The following is a 16,192-nucleotide window of genomic DNA, read 5'->3' on the forward strand; positions in this document are numbered from 1 at the left end:
ACATCCAAGATTATAGGTAAGCCAAAAGTAGACAAAACCTTAGTAATGCTGAAATCCACTTTCGAGCTCAACCTTGATTGGATTACAATAACCTATCTGCATTTTTTTATGTTTAGCAATGGAAAGATTAAACACATTTTGGAGAGTCTCCAAATCCTTAACAATTTTTAATACACAATATCTAATAATCAATTTTTAAAATCGTGTGCTCTTAAAAAGGCAAAACTCCAGCCAAAAGAAAGAGAAAAGGTGGATAATAAAAAAAGACCCCTAGATGACATTGATTTTGAAATTAGAAGACAGGACTTAAAAATAGCTATGATTAACATGTTCAGGAAAATAGAGGAGATGTTAGAAAACAGATTTTCCTGAGAAACTTGGAATTTGTAAAGATAAAGTGAAATTCCAGAACTGAAAAGTAGAGTATGAATGGATGCTGCCAAAAAGAACATCAGTTTAATTGGCTTAAAAAAGAATGACCAGTGATCCCAGTGGGGAAACTGTTCAAGTTGGTCATTTCTTACATCCAGTACAGCACATAAGATATCAAAGGATCAGATTGTGTGACATTTTAGGTCAGTTCCACACTATATGGAAATGTTAACAGAAGTTATTGGATCTGTATCCCCAGGAGTGAAAATAGAAGGAGGGCAAAGCAGCAGAAAATTAGAGGAAATGAATCCTACAGAAGCCTCTGCATCCACAGAGGAAGGAATCAAGATCATCAACTCCAGAAGGCATTAGACTCCTATCTTTTGCATCTCAGAAATATGAGGACCTTCTCAAAAATTCTTTTTTTTTTTTTTTTTTTTTTTTTTTTTTTTTTTTTTGGGACGGAGTCTTGCTCTGTCGCCTGGGCTGGAGTGCAGTGGCCGGATCTCAGCTCACTGCAAGCTCCGCCTCCCGGGTTCACGCCATTCTCCTGCCTCAGCCTCCCGAGTAGCTGGGACTACAGGCGCCCGCCACCTCGCCCGGCTAGTTTTTTGTATTTTTAGTAGAGACGGGGTTTCACCGTGTTAGCCAGGATGGTCTCGATCTCCTGACCTCGTGATCCGCCCATCTCAGCCTCCCAAAGTGCTGGGATTACAGGCTTGAGCCACCGCGCCCGGCTTCAAAAATTCTTTTGGTCACTTAACAGAAATTCTTTGCTTCTACTGTTTGTCCTTTATAATGCATGAAATAACTTATGTTTACATACACTGAAAATGATTATACTTATGTGTCTATGCGTCTTTGAAGGTAAAATAGAGCTCTCAGCTGACCTGAAATATACATGCAGCATGAGTGAAAACTAAACCTTTATTGCCTTATGCCTCTGAGATTATGTTACTGTGAGTTACTGACATGTAACCTGGCTTTATCCTATCTGATACACTTCCCAAAATGATCTGGCCATATGATCATTCTTCATGCTGTGCACCACTTTAGACACACTAGCCTTCTTGCTGTTCCTGAAATGAGCCAGATGCATCTCTGCTTCAATACCTTTGTTCTTGACACCCCAAGGCTGTAATGCCCATTCCATCTGTTATCTGTATGGATCAATCCCTCACTTCCTCCATGTCCTTTGTCAAAAGTCACCTTCTCAATGAAGCCTCCCCTACTGTGTCAACTAACATTTCAATTCTCTCAATAGAATCTCTCTGCCTCCACCTGGCTTAATTATTCTACATATAATTTATCATCATCTAACATACTATATTTTTTCTATTTTTTTATTTTGCTTCTCCTCCACTGCAACATAACTTCCATGAGGGCAGGAAGTTTTTTAATAGTCTTCATTTTTCAGAACCATTTTAGATTTACAGCAAAATTGAGTTGAAGGTACTGAGATAGCCCATATACCCCTGGTCCCACACAACCACAGCCTCCCCATTATCAACATCTCCCACTAACGTGGTACATTTGTTGCAACCGATGAACCTGCCTCGGCACATCATAATCACCCAAAGTCTACAGTTTACGTTAGGGTTCACTTTGGTGTTGTACATTCTGTGGATCTGGACAACTGTATAATGAATGACATATGTCCACCATTACAGTATCATACCAAATACTTTCGCTGTCTTAAAGATGCTCTATGCTGTCTACTAATTCTGGCTTCCTCAACCCTCAACTCAACTCTGAACAGCTACTGATCTTTCTGATCTCCATAGTTTTGCCTTTTCCAGAATGTTATATTGTTGAAATCATATAATAGGTAACTTTTCTCAGATTGGCTTATTTCACATGGTAATGGGTGTAAAAGTTTCTTCCATATCTTTACATGGCATAATAGTTTATTTCTTTTTAGTGCTGAATAGTGTTGCATTCTCTGAATATACCATACTTTGTTTATCCATTCACCTACTGAAAGACGTATTGTTTCCAAGCATTAGCAATTATGAACAAAGCTGCTATAAATATCTATGTGTAGGGTTTTCTTTTTGTGTGTGTGTGTGAAAATAAACTTCTGATTCCTTTGGGGAAGTACCAGTAATTTCTATTGGATCACATAGTAAATATTTGTTTAATGTTGTAAGAAACTGTCAATCCCTATTCCAAAGTGGTTGCACCATTTTGTATTCTTACCAGTAATGAAGGAGAGATCTGGGTGCTCTGTATCTTCACCAACATTTGGTGTTGTCAGTGTTCTTCATTTTGGTCATTCTAATAAGTGTGCAGTAACAATTCATTGCTGCTTTAATTTTCATTTCCATAATGACATGACATGGAGAATATTTTAAACGTGAATTTGCCATCTGTATACCTGTTAATGTCTCTGGCTCATTTTTAAATCAGCCTTTTTTGTTTTCTCTTTTTGAGTTGTAAGAGTTTTGTGTGTGTGTGTGTTTTGGATAATAGTCCTAAGGCCTGCAAATATTTTCTCCCAGTCTTTGGCTTGTCTTCTCATTCTCTTCCCATTTTCTTTCACAGAGCACTTTTTAACTTTAATGAAGCCCAGATTATCAATTATTTCTGTCATGGATTGTACTTTTGTGTTGTATCTGAAAAGTCAACACCAAATCCAAGGTTATCTGGACTTACTTCTATGTTATCCTCCAGGAGTTTTCTGTTTTTGTGTTTTAGGCCTGTAACCTATTTTGAGTTAATTTTTGTGAAGGGCATAATGTCTGTGTCTACACTGATTGTTTTGTATGTGGACGTCCGGTTGTTCCGGCAGGGCAAGATTTTTTTGTCTACTTCTGAACTCAGTCCTCGTTGCCTAAAAAAGTGTCTGCTGCATAGCAGGCTCTCAGTAAATTTTTTAAATGAAATAATATACATTTTATTGTGTTTGTGAATGAGTCACAATAATATAAACACAAAATAAAAATTCACTTGGATTAAGACCTACTCTCTTTTAATGTATGATTATCTATAGGAAAATTATTTTGTACTAGAAATTTGTTAGTGTGAGCTCATTTTTTTTGTTTGTTTTTTATCTAAGAGCTGAAATCAGGAAATTTGAAAGGGTAGAAGATTCAATTAAGAGATGAGGATGGGAATAGTTGAAAGAGAGAAAGAAAGGAGAAAGAAAAGTAGCAAGGCCAGGTAAGCAAGGAATCAACTTTTCAAGTCCTGAAAGCCTTTATGGTCAAAATATTCTAAGGACTCAGTGCTACACCAGCTTTCTAGAAAATAAATGTCTTCACGAATGTCAACACACTATGGATAATGAGTTGGATCTTAGCATAAGAGTCTGGTGGTTTTAGACGAACAAACAAGATAACACTCATTTCACTCAATTGTTATAGAGCAAATTAATATTCATTAGATAAACTTTGTTGAATTCTTATTAGGTTCTGGAAAAACTACCAGACATTTTCACTTTAATTATGTCATTTAATCTTCATAAAAATCTTGAAAGAGACAGAGCCAGGGGTGAAACTCAGCTCTGCTTGACTATGAAGCACAGAGAGTTTGTCAAGTACAGTATTTTGATGGATAGTGCAAATAGGACATTAAGGACTGTTTTTATGTTACATAGAAAAAGAGGTGGAAGAAACCCTCTTCAATGCCAAGATGTATGCACAAAAATCTACAAACATATTATTATTTCGATTTTTTAAAAGAAGTTTACTGGTCTTTAAATGGCTCAAATTGAAAATAAACAAATCAGTTAGTGGCATCAGCCTAAGACACATGATGCATCTTTGTCAGTTGGCTTCATGGCACTTCAGTACCCAGAAGAGGAAAGGTCTCAAAGCAAAGTCACAATGTTAGTGGTTAGGACTCCTGGTTAAATAGGACTATAATGAGTACACATGGAGATTGCCGGGGCCACTGGCCAGTGTTACATTGGTTACGAATTCTGCATATGGCATAGCCTATGAGGAATATGAAAGATGTACATCTCTAATCCTTTAAGGACAAATATTTAACATGAGAAACTGGATGTCCTATCTAAAGAGCGAGTTCCTAAAAAGCCTATTTTTAACTTTACATACACACCTATTACCTGGAATGCCTGAACACATCTTTGACCTGTTGAAAGTAGGATTGAGCAAAAAGAAAAAAATACTCTGTTGAATCAACTGTCTTAGCCCCACTGGAAAGAGGGAAAAAAAATATGACAGTGGCGTATTTCCCACTGAAATTATGTCCCCAAATAACGTGCTCGAATTCTTCTAGCAGGGACACCACGCAATGGTGACTCGGCCTCATGTTTGGTTAGTGTGTGCCAAACGTATTTTCTGCACTGTATCCCGGTTTGACTGCTTGATGTTAACTTCTGAAAATGTTAGCTACAATGTTCTTCATTATGAACATAAACGGGCAAAAATTACTCCTAATAATTCCTATATAAAACTGTAACTTCATGAATACAAACTTGGAAATGAACAGATGGCAAGCATGAATATTTTCCCAAAGTGTCCCAGTGCAAGATGCATTAGCATTATTGACATTTTCTTCCTGTGCTCTGCTCCCAGGAGATTAAAAACTTAATACTTGCCAGGCGCGGGGGCTCAAGCCTGTAATCCCAGCACTTTGGGAGGCCCAGACGGGCGGATCACGAGGTCAGGAGATCGAGACCATCCTGGCTAACACGACGAAACCCCGTCTGTATTAAAAATACAAAAAACTAGCCGGGCGAGGTGGCGGGCGCCTGTAGTCCCAGCTACTCGGGAGGCGGAGGCAGGAGAATGGCGTAAACCCGGGAGGCGGAGCTTGCAGTGAGCTGAGATCCGGCCACGGCACTAAGGCCTGGGCGACAGAGGGAGACTCCATCTCAAAAAAAAAAAAACTTAACACTTACATGTTCACCACTGGCAGAAAGTGATTTCCAGGGACCAACATCTTAGAGAAAAAGAGGGTTCATTCAAACTGGTGCTGAATCCTCGCAGTCAAAAATTCTCTTACAACTATATGCTGTTCCTTCATTTTATGTGACCTTGTAGTTTATTAAAAGCGATCAAAGAGTTCTGGAATCTTATTTTCAAGAACCAGAGAATGGCACAAATTTTAAATTTGGGCAGAGTCCTAGCAGACAGTTATTTCTCAAGGATTTTCCATACAAAAACTGTACTCCATGCTGGGCATATATTTTCTCACCACGACATATGGGCAGTCGAGCCCTGGTGTCAATAAGAACACATCCAGAGTCATATAGCCAGGTATTTTTCAGTTTTTAAATTAAGGTATATTCAAAAATTTCCATGTGCACGTTTACACCACTTTTCTAAATTAATCACCAGGTAATTAAAGCAGATTCACAGATGAATTACTCTCAGTTTAACTACATGCAACAACCATACCAATAACTTTTTCTTCTAAATTTTGCATAACGATGGTTTACAAAAAGTGGTAAAATTTATCATGTTCACAATTGTCATTTTTCAAGGTAGTAGAAGACCAAGATATTTTAAAATGATATAAACTTTAAGCTTTATTAAAACACACACACACACACAGAAAGTCACCTTTCCTCCCATTCCCCACCCCCATCTCACCCCTTTATTTAACATTTCAAGAAAGACTGCCCGAGAAGCACAAGCTCATACGCTACGTTCAGGACCATGATAAATGTAGGCAATAATGAAATAAGTTGAACTTTGCTTCTTAGTGAAGCCACATTTATTTCTTTTTTAAATAAATTTGACTTTTATTGCAGTTCCAATGCATGCTTTTAGCAATATACAACAATTTCCAAAATGTTAAAGTAATTTCAGTCAACTGAGCCTTCAATGGCAGTGCTTATAAATTACATTTATTAGTATGGTCAAGATAAGAAAGGAATTTGGCGGCCGGGCGCGGTGGCTCAAGCCTGTAATCCCAGCACTTTGGGAGGCCGAGGCGGGCGGATCACAAGGTCAGGAGGTCGAGACCATCCTGGCTAACACAGTGAAACCCCGTCTCCACTTAAAAAAATACAAAAAATTAGCCGGGCGAGATGGCGGCGCCTGTAGTCCCAGCTACTCGGGAGGCTGAGGCAGGAGAATGGCGTGGACCCGGGAGGCGGAGCTTGCAGTGAGCTGAGATCCGGCCACTGCACTCCAGCCTGGGCGACAGAGCGAGACTCCGTCTCAAAAAAAAAAAAAAAAAAAAAGAAAGGAACTTGGGCTTTGATTCTAAATTGCAGAATCTTTCTCTGATTCTCTTGGCCGAACTTTTCCTCTTTTTTTTTCTCATTCTTTTCGTTGCTGTCTTCCATCTTTCACGCTCGAATTTCTCTCAGTAAATCAAAAAATGCCTTGTCAACATTAGCTCGTGTTTTACCAGATGTTTCCACATAGTTAACATTCCAATGGTCAGCTCTGTTTTCTGCCTCTTCTACAGAAACCTTTCCTTCTAAATCTGATTTGTTACCAATCAGTAGAAATGGAACATTCTCATCTTCTTTTATTCTTAAAATCTGCTCCCTGAAGTCAGCTGTAGCTGCAAAGGATTCCATTTCTGTAACAGAGAAGACACAGAGAAACCCCTCCCTGCTTCGGAAATGGTTGTCTCTAATTGCAGCATAGTCCTCCTGCCCAGCTGTTTCTAATATATAGATCTGTACTCTCTCGCCATCCAGTACTATTTTCGTCTGATAGGTGCCTTCTTTGGTAAGCTCATAGTCCTCCACAAACTCATCGTACATGAATTGTAGAGTCAGAGCAGCCTTGCCTGCACCGGCACTGCCCACCTGATGACTTTGTGTAAGGCCAAAGTATTCTGATCCTTGGGTTTATTTGCGGCCATCTTGTGTCGTAGTTCTCACCAATAGGTTAGGAAGAATCTGCACAGCGAGCCAGTCCGCTGCCCAGAGGGCTCTGGAAGCAGCGGGTGCGTGGCTCCGGCTGGTGGGTGCTTGGCCCTTGTCGCATGGGAGGCCCCACGCTGGGAGCAGTGGAAGGAGGAGTCTTTATTATTTCTGTTTCACCTGTGATGAATATGATCCTCAGTTGATCGAGGTTTTTAAGAGGTGGTACCAAAATTCATAGCCAGATAGTTCTATCTCCTAGCCTAGTGCTTTTCAAATATTGAAGTGCATGAGATTCACTAGGATGTATTATTAAATGCAGATGTTTATTCCATGAGTCTAACGTGTATCAGATTCATTGTTTCTAACAAACTCCCAGGCGATCTCGATGTTGCTGCTGATGTACCCCACTCTGAATAGCAAGGTCCTAAAAAGTTGAATTCTGAGATATGGAAAGTATGGCAAATACAAGAGTAGCCTGTTTGAGCATTTGGAATCACACAAAAAGAGTAATTAGGCTCTTGTCGTCTTTTTTTCTCCTACAAGGTACAAATCTCAGTAAGCAGCAAGACCGTTTATTACACATCCTCTAACATAGAGAAACAATCAAGAGTTGAACAAAAATAATGGGATAATGGACATAAGCAACCGAACCATGTCATTCTCTTCTGGGGAAGCAGGGATGGTGGTGGAAAGTCCTTGGGTTTCAGCAGGCTTTTGCATATGGTTTCTGTATCAGTTACCTGTGGGTTTGACCACACCTTTTCCCCTATAAACCAGAATGCTATGTGGATTACTGAGAAAGGAAGTAAAATCGAAAAATATTCTTTTTCTAATTATTTTGCAGAAACCGAGCATACCTTGCATGAGACTGCCTAAGTCATTGTGCTCGACTGTGCTTAAAAATTTTGCATCTCGGTTAGATATCACTCCTTACCTGACAGAAAACAATATATGGAAAAGGCCAAGCAATAATCCTCCAAGGACTTCTAAGTGTTCAAGTGAAGGAAAGAGTTACTCATCTTCCTTTAAATCAGAAGCTAGAAATGATTAAACTTAATCAGGAAGGCATGTCAAAAGCCAAGATAGGCCAAAAGCTAGTCCTCTTGCACCAAACAGTTGGTCAAGTTGTAAATGCAGAGAAAAGATTATTGAAAGAAATTAAAAGTGCTACTGCAGTGAACCCATGAATAATTAAGGGGGAAAAAAAAGAAACAGCAGCCTTACTGCTTATCTGGGGAAGTTTTATTTATTTATTTGTTTTTATTTTTAGTGATCTGGATAAAAGAAGAAAGCAGCCACAACAGTCCCTTGCCAAAGCAGAATTCAGAGCAAGGTCCCAACTCTCTTCTATCTTATAAAGGTTGAGAGAGGTAAAGAAGCTGTAGAAAAAGTGTTTGAAGCTAGCAGAGGGTGGTTCATAAGATTTAAAGAAAGAAGCCATGTCCACAGCATCAAATACAAGGTAAAGTGGCAAGTGCTGATGGAGAAGCAGCAGCAAGTTATCCAGATCTACCTAAAACAACCGATGCAAGTGGCTGTAACTAAACAACAGATTTTTAATGCAGATGAAATGGACTTTGGGAAAAAAAATACCAGGTAGGACTTTACTAGCTAGAGAGAAGAAGTCAATACCTGTTTTCAACATGTGAAAGAACAGGCTGACTCTCTTGTTACAGGCTAATGCAGCTGATGACTCAAAGTTAAAGCCAGCACTCAAGTACTCATTAACCATTCCAAAAATCTTAGGGCCCTTGAGAATTATTCTAAATCTACTCTGCCTGTGCTCTATAGATGGAATGACAAAGCCTGGATGACAACACATCCGTTTACAGCATAGCTTGCTGAATATATTTTAAGCCTACTGTTGAGACCTACTGCTCAAAAAAAAAGATTCCTTTCTAAATATCACTGCTCATCGAGAATGCACTTAGTCACCCAAGAGCTCTGATGGAGAAGTACAGTGAGGTTAATACTGCTTCCATTCCTACTAACACAATACCTATTCTGAAGTCTGTGGATCAATACATACATTTTGTAAGGCTAAAACTGTCATAGATCACTATGGATGGATATGGGCAAAATAGATTGATAAACTTCTAGAAAAAATTCACCATTTTAGATGCCATGAAAAGCACTTGTGATTCATGGGAGGAAATATAAATATTAACATTAACAGCTATTTGAAAGAGTTCAATCCAACCCTCATGGATGTCCATGAGGAGTTCAGACTCCAGTGAAGGAAATAATTGTGGATGTGGTGGCTATAGCAAGACAATTAGAAGTGGAGGAGTTTGTGATGTTACTTAATTCTGAAATCTCATAAAACTTGAATGAATGAAGCATTGTTTCTTATGGATGAGCAAAGGAAGTAGTTTCTTGAGACAGAATGTACTTCTGGTGAAGATGTTATGAATATTGTTGAAATAACAACAAAAAGGCCAGGTGTGGTGGTTCATGTCTGTCATCCTAGCACTTTGGGAGGCCGTGGCAGGTGGATCGCTTGAGGTCAGGAGTTATAGACCAGCCTGGCCAACATAGTGAAACCCTGTCTCTACTAAAAATACAAAAATTAGCAAGGCATGGTGGTGCATTCCTGTAATCCCAGCTACTCGGGAAACTGAGGTGGGATAATGACTTGAACCCAGGAGGCGGAGGCTGCAGTGACCTTAGATCATGCCACTCCACTTCAGCCTGGGCAACAGAGTGAGACTCTGTCTCAATTAAAAAAAAAAAAGAAAAGAAAAGAAAGAAAGAAATGAAATGAAATGACAGGAAAGTATTTAGAATAGTCATAAATTTAGTTGATAAAGTAGTGGCAGGGTTTGAAAAGATTGAATCCAAGTTGAAAGAAGTTGTGCTGTGGGTAAACTGCCATCGAGCATCATTGCATGCTACAGAGAAATTTTCATGAAACGAGGAGTCTGTTGATGTGGCAAACTTCATTGTTGTCTTATTTTAAGAAACCCAACCTTCTGCAACTACCATCCTGATCTGTCAGCATCCATCAGCCTTGAGGCAAGACCCTCTACCAGGAAAAAGATTACAACTTACTGAAGGCTTAGATAATTGTTAGCATTTCTTAGCAATAAAGTATTTTTAAATTAAGGTATGTCCATTTTTAATATATAATGCTACTACACTCTTAGACTACAATGCAGTGTAAACATCACTTTCATATGCACTGGGAAACCAAAAAATTTGTGACTCACTTTATTGAAGGGGTCTGGAGCTGAACCCACAGTATATTTGAGGCATGCTTGTACTGTGAGTCTGTGAGTTACATTTTGCAATAATAGGCAATGAACATTTGCAAAATAACTTATTCATGACCTATTACTTGTGTTTCAAAAATTGTATTCAGTTGTATTAAAACTATTTGCATAATTGGAATGTTATTGATTTGACAATAGCTGATGATCCATAGTATGTTAGAGATTAATTTCAAATAACTCAAAACTGATTTTCGAGAGCTTTTACGTTATATTGGCATTTCAATGAAACTCGATTTTAAAAATTGTGTTCCGTTGCCTTGACTGGTTACTTAGCAATTAACATAAAGTTTCCAAAAAGCCTATATACATTTGAGAAGCAAAAAACAAAATTGAGACAAATAACAAACCAAACATATGGTGTTTGAATTGTTTTTTAAATTAAGGACTGTATTTATAGTTGCTGTGTTTGAGTTACTCATATGCAACTGAGAAACTGAATTTTATTTTCCTTCATTGGTTATATTGTCAGGCCTCTGAGCCCAAGCCAAGCCATTGCATCCCCCGTGACTTGTACGTATGCCCAGATGGCCTGAAGCAACTGAAGAATCACAAAAGAAGTGCAAATGCCCTGCCTCGCCTTAACTGATGATATTGCACCACAGAAAAAGTGAAAATGGCCGGTCCTTGCCTTAAGTGATGACATTACCTTGTGAAAGTCCTTTTCCTGGCTCATCTGGGCTGAAAAACCTCCCCCACTGAGCACCTTGTAACCCCACTCCTGCCTGCCAGTGAACAACCCCCCTTTGACTGTAATTTTCCTTTACCTACCCAAATCCTATAAAACAGCCCCACCCTTATCTCCCTTTGCTGACTCTCTTTTCGGACTCAGCCTGCCTGCACCCAGGTGATTAAAAAGCTTTATTGCTCACACAAAGCCTATTTGGTGGTCTCTTCACACAGACGTGCATGACAATTATAGTCAAACCTACAAAGTTATTATTTTCTTTTTAATCATTGTCTTTTCTGTTTTCAGCACTACATTTCTCTTGAAGCTTATAGAATTTACCATGTCAGTCTTCTCCCCAGGGTGACAGTCTCATTTTCTAGAACTTCTGAAAACACATGAACCATGCTTCTTCATAACTTTTTAAAATATTATTTTCTCTTGATTTGCCATGTGAAAATACTGCAAATTAGTAATAATAATCCCATTTCTATGGAAATATTGTAGATACTATTTAATCTTGCTAAATGTTGAACAATTCATGAACTACTTGCTGAAATTCAATAAGCAATTCATGAATACTTGAATCGAGAGATTCTGTTTTTTTTGTTTGTTTGTTTTTTGTTTTGTCAGAAACTGGTAAATACCATCAGTGACAAATATTATTCCATCGAATTCAAACTGGTTATGAAATATCTCAATTTTTAAACTCATCCTGAATCCACTCACAGCAGTGAGAAAGATGAGGTGTGACTACAAGGTAATGAAATTCATTTTCTTATACCAGCTCTCTGAACACAATTCAACAAGAGGAATTCCAAAAATGTTTTAAGCCATGGTAACATCATTATCATCAACATACAGTCTCCCAGGGCAATTCCTAAGAAGGTCAACTCATTGTGGTATTTGTTAATGACTGTTTTTTATTATTTTATTGTCATACTTTGTAAGTTGGTGTAAAGGCACTTTGAAACAGAAGGAATGCCTCTCAGAGGTCCTGGGAGAGCATGATGCAGGGAGCCTCATTCACATCTGAGTACTGAAAAAAGAAAATAAAGTCATTCCCCTCGTATATCAGTATACATCCATATCCTGCTATGGATACATTTTTAATTGCTCTCCTTAAAAGCTTGATCCAAAAGCCTTTGAAGTAAGCAGCCCTCTACTGTTATCCTATTACAAGTAAACAGTCTCTCAATCCTGCCCTGATTTTTAGAGCCAGGGGAAGAAAAGCATTTGGAAATTGTTCTGAAATATAGTTTCTACTAACATTTTCCTATGGGTCATCTTACTAGCCTATTAAACATTTGTAATCACACAGGGCTTAAAATATGGAACTGCAAACACGTTAGCACAGTGTGTAATCTCAGAGCTCAGAAGGGATCCAGCACTCACAGTGAGCTTATTTCCAGAACTCTAGCTGCACCAGCTCTCCAGGGAGCTAAAGCTGCCAGTCCATCCTCCTAACTCCCTTGCAGGAGAATAGGTGGTAGCAACAATTTGTGTGGGCGGAAACTGAAGAAATGGAAGAACACAGTACAAGAGGAGGGGAAGGTGCACATGCATGACAGTGACAGAATAAATGACACAGCTTGAATTCATCGGTGCCTCTGTCCCTGTTTTTAGACTGATGATGTGTGTAACTTCCCCCTCCCTCTTTTTAAATTAGCAAACATAATCCTTACTAAGCACCTCACTGCCTTGCTTCTAGACCACATCAGCGTCTGTCTCCTTTCATACATCATTCTAATACAAAATATGAATGCAGTTTCACTGCTTTTAGAGATTCATTGGGAGTCTACTGACATTTTCCCAAGTACAAGAACACTTAAAAATACATCTTTGTATCAGAATTTCAAACACTGGAATAATAAAGGGATGATGACAAGAATGAGCAAATGGTTTAGGAGAAAATCACAGTCTACTTTCCAAAGTAACAGTTTTTAAAATCCTATTCCTAGCACAAAATTGCAACTAAAATGAAATAATAGATTATGTTAATTAAGTGCTATGTTTCCAGCTTTTTTCTCTCTTCCTCCAAAGAGGGTTGGGGGAATATGAAATGTAGCATGATTTGTTTGGGATGACATGAATAGTCCAATCATACAAATATATTTTTAGTTGGTTTGGTAAATATTGAAAATTTTGCTATATCAATATGTTAGTATGCCCTTTTCTTCAACAACACAGATGTTTAAATCCCCTTTGGCTGCTCATGCAAATTCAGCCTAACCACCAGTTCTGTACCTTGTTGCAATTATCTTTAAAAACACAATTCCCAAGGTAGACTGTTTAAGGCTGGGTGGAACGGTTGCTCTTCGTATTTCTTACACACAATGAGATAGATTATTGTTCATGTGAAAGCCCGTGAACCCTCCCACACAAGAGGGTGATCTATCCACAGCAGTGATAGTTTCTGACTGTAGCTACATTCTTCAGAGGATATTCTTCAATCTGCTATTACCACCCATTACTTTAGATCAGACTATACATAATGCAAGATGGGAAGGTGTGGAAGTTTTAAATGCCCAGTTTCTTTTGACTCCTGAAGACATTCACAGTAGTGGTAGCTTAGCCAGTTCTGTGTATATGGCCTATACCATGAATCAGAACCACTAGTTATTTTATGCTTCTCTTCCACTTCAGTGTATGTGAAAGCTTGCATACAAAAAGAAGGGGTAACAACTATACAGGAAGTAGGACAGGTAAATATAAACACAGAAAGGTAGCCAAGTTAAAATAACTCTTAATTCTTTTAGGACACTTTATAATAAAACAATAATCAGAGTGCAAAATTGATGTAATTAAAAAGTTATGCATACAAGAAAATGTTGAATTACATGTACATTTCAGAATCTCCACTGCAAGTATAGGTGTAGATACCCTCTTATTTTACTTTTGGTAAGTGCTTTTTACAACTTCCATGTTTCAAATGTGTTCTAAACTCTGTGCTACAGAGCTAATGTGAAAATAGCTTATTCTAAAATGGTACTCCTGTTACTGTTACTGCATGTATCCACTTTTGAAAATAATTAGATTGCTTAATATCTTGAAAACTTATGTTGAAAAAAAAACTCATGAATAAAATATTCAATAGGATTGCCGTTTGACAATGTGTGATAATGAATCCCAGTACTACAGTAATGTTATAAAATTGTAACCTCACATTTGATGAAAAATATTCCAAATGCAAACTAAAGATCTTTGGCATATCTTATCATTTAGCTTTACTGAACCACCATCAAATCATCAGAGATTCTGGTAAAGATGAATCAGTCAAAAGTCTGTCTCTTTATGTAAAACTTTCTAGTTTATTTAAAATCTTAAAGATTTAATGGATTATTTGAGATTCACAGAAAATATATTTCAGTTTTCAAAGAAGTTATCTATTTCAAAGACTAAACAGTTTTTTAGTTTTAGTCACGAAGATACTTTGTGAAATAACATATACTATTGGTTAAGATCAAGGGATATGGATTCAGGTCAACCTGAATTTCACCCTATGTTCTTCTATCATTTAGTTGCTTTTGGGGCCTGGATAAATCATAAAGTCACAAAGTCTTGATTTTAAGACTTATAAAATGTAGATGACAAAAATTGATCCCATAGGTATTTTTCTGAGGATTTAAATAATATAAGTAAGTTGTTAAGAACAGTGCCTGGGATATGAGGTGCTATTATTATTACAAATCAAAGGTAAAGCTTAAATTACTATAGATTAAATAGCAATCTCATTAGAGAACATCAGAATGATTGCAAATCCAGTACAAAATATCATTGTTCTGCATTTGGGAAATTATTAAATACCTCTTAATAGCCAATGCCCAAATTTTTAGGATAGCCAAGAACTAACATTATTAAACCTTGAGGAAACAGAGCATCTACCAAATATGTGGGTTGAACTAGCTGGTCTCTAGTATCAACAGTAATATGGACCTAAAATCAGGAGGTTTAAACAGTTCATGCTCAAAAGAAGATTAAAGCTGTCTAAGATGTAAGGACAATCAAGCCAGCCCCCCAAAAATCTTATTTTATTGAAATGAAAATAAAAATGTCAGAGATACTTGAGATGAGGTCTTTCCTTCCTCCAGTAGAGAAGGTAAAAAATGCAGAGGAGAGTCTATGTATTACATGATTCAGCAATTCTTACGGAAGTTTTTCATCTTCTGGTCAGTAGATCAGATATCAGGAAATACAGAAGACTAAATATACCCATTGTTTCTGCTGCGAAAAAGACAGAGTATGATTAAGCTTTCATACCACCCAGGTCCACACCAGACTCAGCTCACCCAGGAATGACTCACTGCTCTGATGGACTGATTGCCCTGGGCTGAGTCAAAGCAGTGATTAAATAGCTTAGAGCTTTGGAGCTGAAGGGAACCTCTGCACTAATTCTCCTTCATGCTTAAATGAAAGCTGATTCTGGAAGAAATCCAGTGATGGCTGGGATTTGGGAGGATGGTCTTCTGCAAAAGCAACCACAGGAACTGATGCCAACAGGCTCTTCACTGAGCAGATGAAGTGCGGGCTGGGGAGCTCTTCGGCTAATTTGTTTTCCATGTATAGTGAATGTTTTCAAACATAAATTATTAATTGTACTTTAAAAGTTGACTGTATAAAATGAATTTTCAGTTAACCTACACTCCAAATGGTCTGCAACAAATAAACAACTAAAATACCAAACATTACTTTACTCAACATATGACTAAGTTATTCCTTTAAATAAAACATTACTCTTTTTTTTTTCCTGGACTCTGTGTTATATTACTTAACATTTATTTTTCCCATGGGAAAACATTATTGTAATGATCCAGAAAGATCCTTTCTAGCCTACTCAAAATAATATATTCTAAATTAATTGGCCTAGTAGTTTATGGTGGATGCTGGTTAGTTTCATAGGTTGAACTTTGTGATGCTGCTGCCAGGGTCACTGGCTTACGTTCTGTGTATCAAGGCGAGCCATAGATATCCATCCACGGCACATCCAGGTGAGCCATAGATATCCACACACTGCATGTCCAGATTATCCATAGATATACATGAACGCATATCCACATTACCCACTGATATCCATGCACCACATGTCCA

General features: G+C 37.9%; 1 pseudogene; it reads right to left on the bottom strand.

The window, feature by feature from the left end:
- Positions 1 to 6,620: 6,620 nt before the first annotated feature.
- Positions 6,621 to 7,149, bottom strand: LOC104659535 (annotated as a pseudogene).
- Between the last annotated feature and the right edge of the window lie 9,043 nt (positions 7,150 to 16,192).

Source organism: Rhinopithecus roxellana, chromosome 10, assembly GCF_007565055.1.
Source record: "Rhinopithecus roxellana isolate Shanxi Qingling chromosome 10, ASM756505v1, whole genome shotgun sequence".
NCBI classification, from domain to species: Eukaryota; Metazoa; Chordata; class Mammalia; order Primates; family Cercopithecidae; genus Rhinopithecus; species Rhinopithecus roxellana.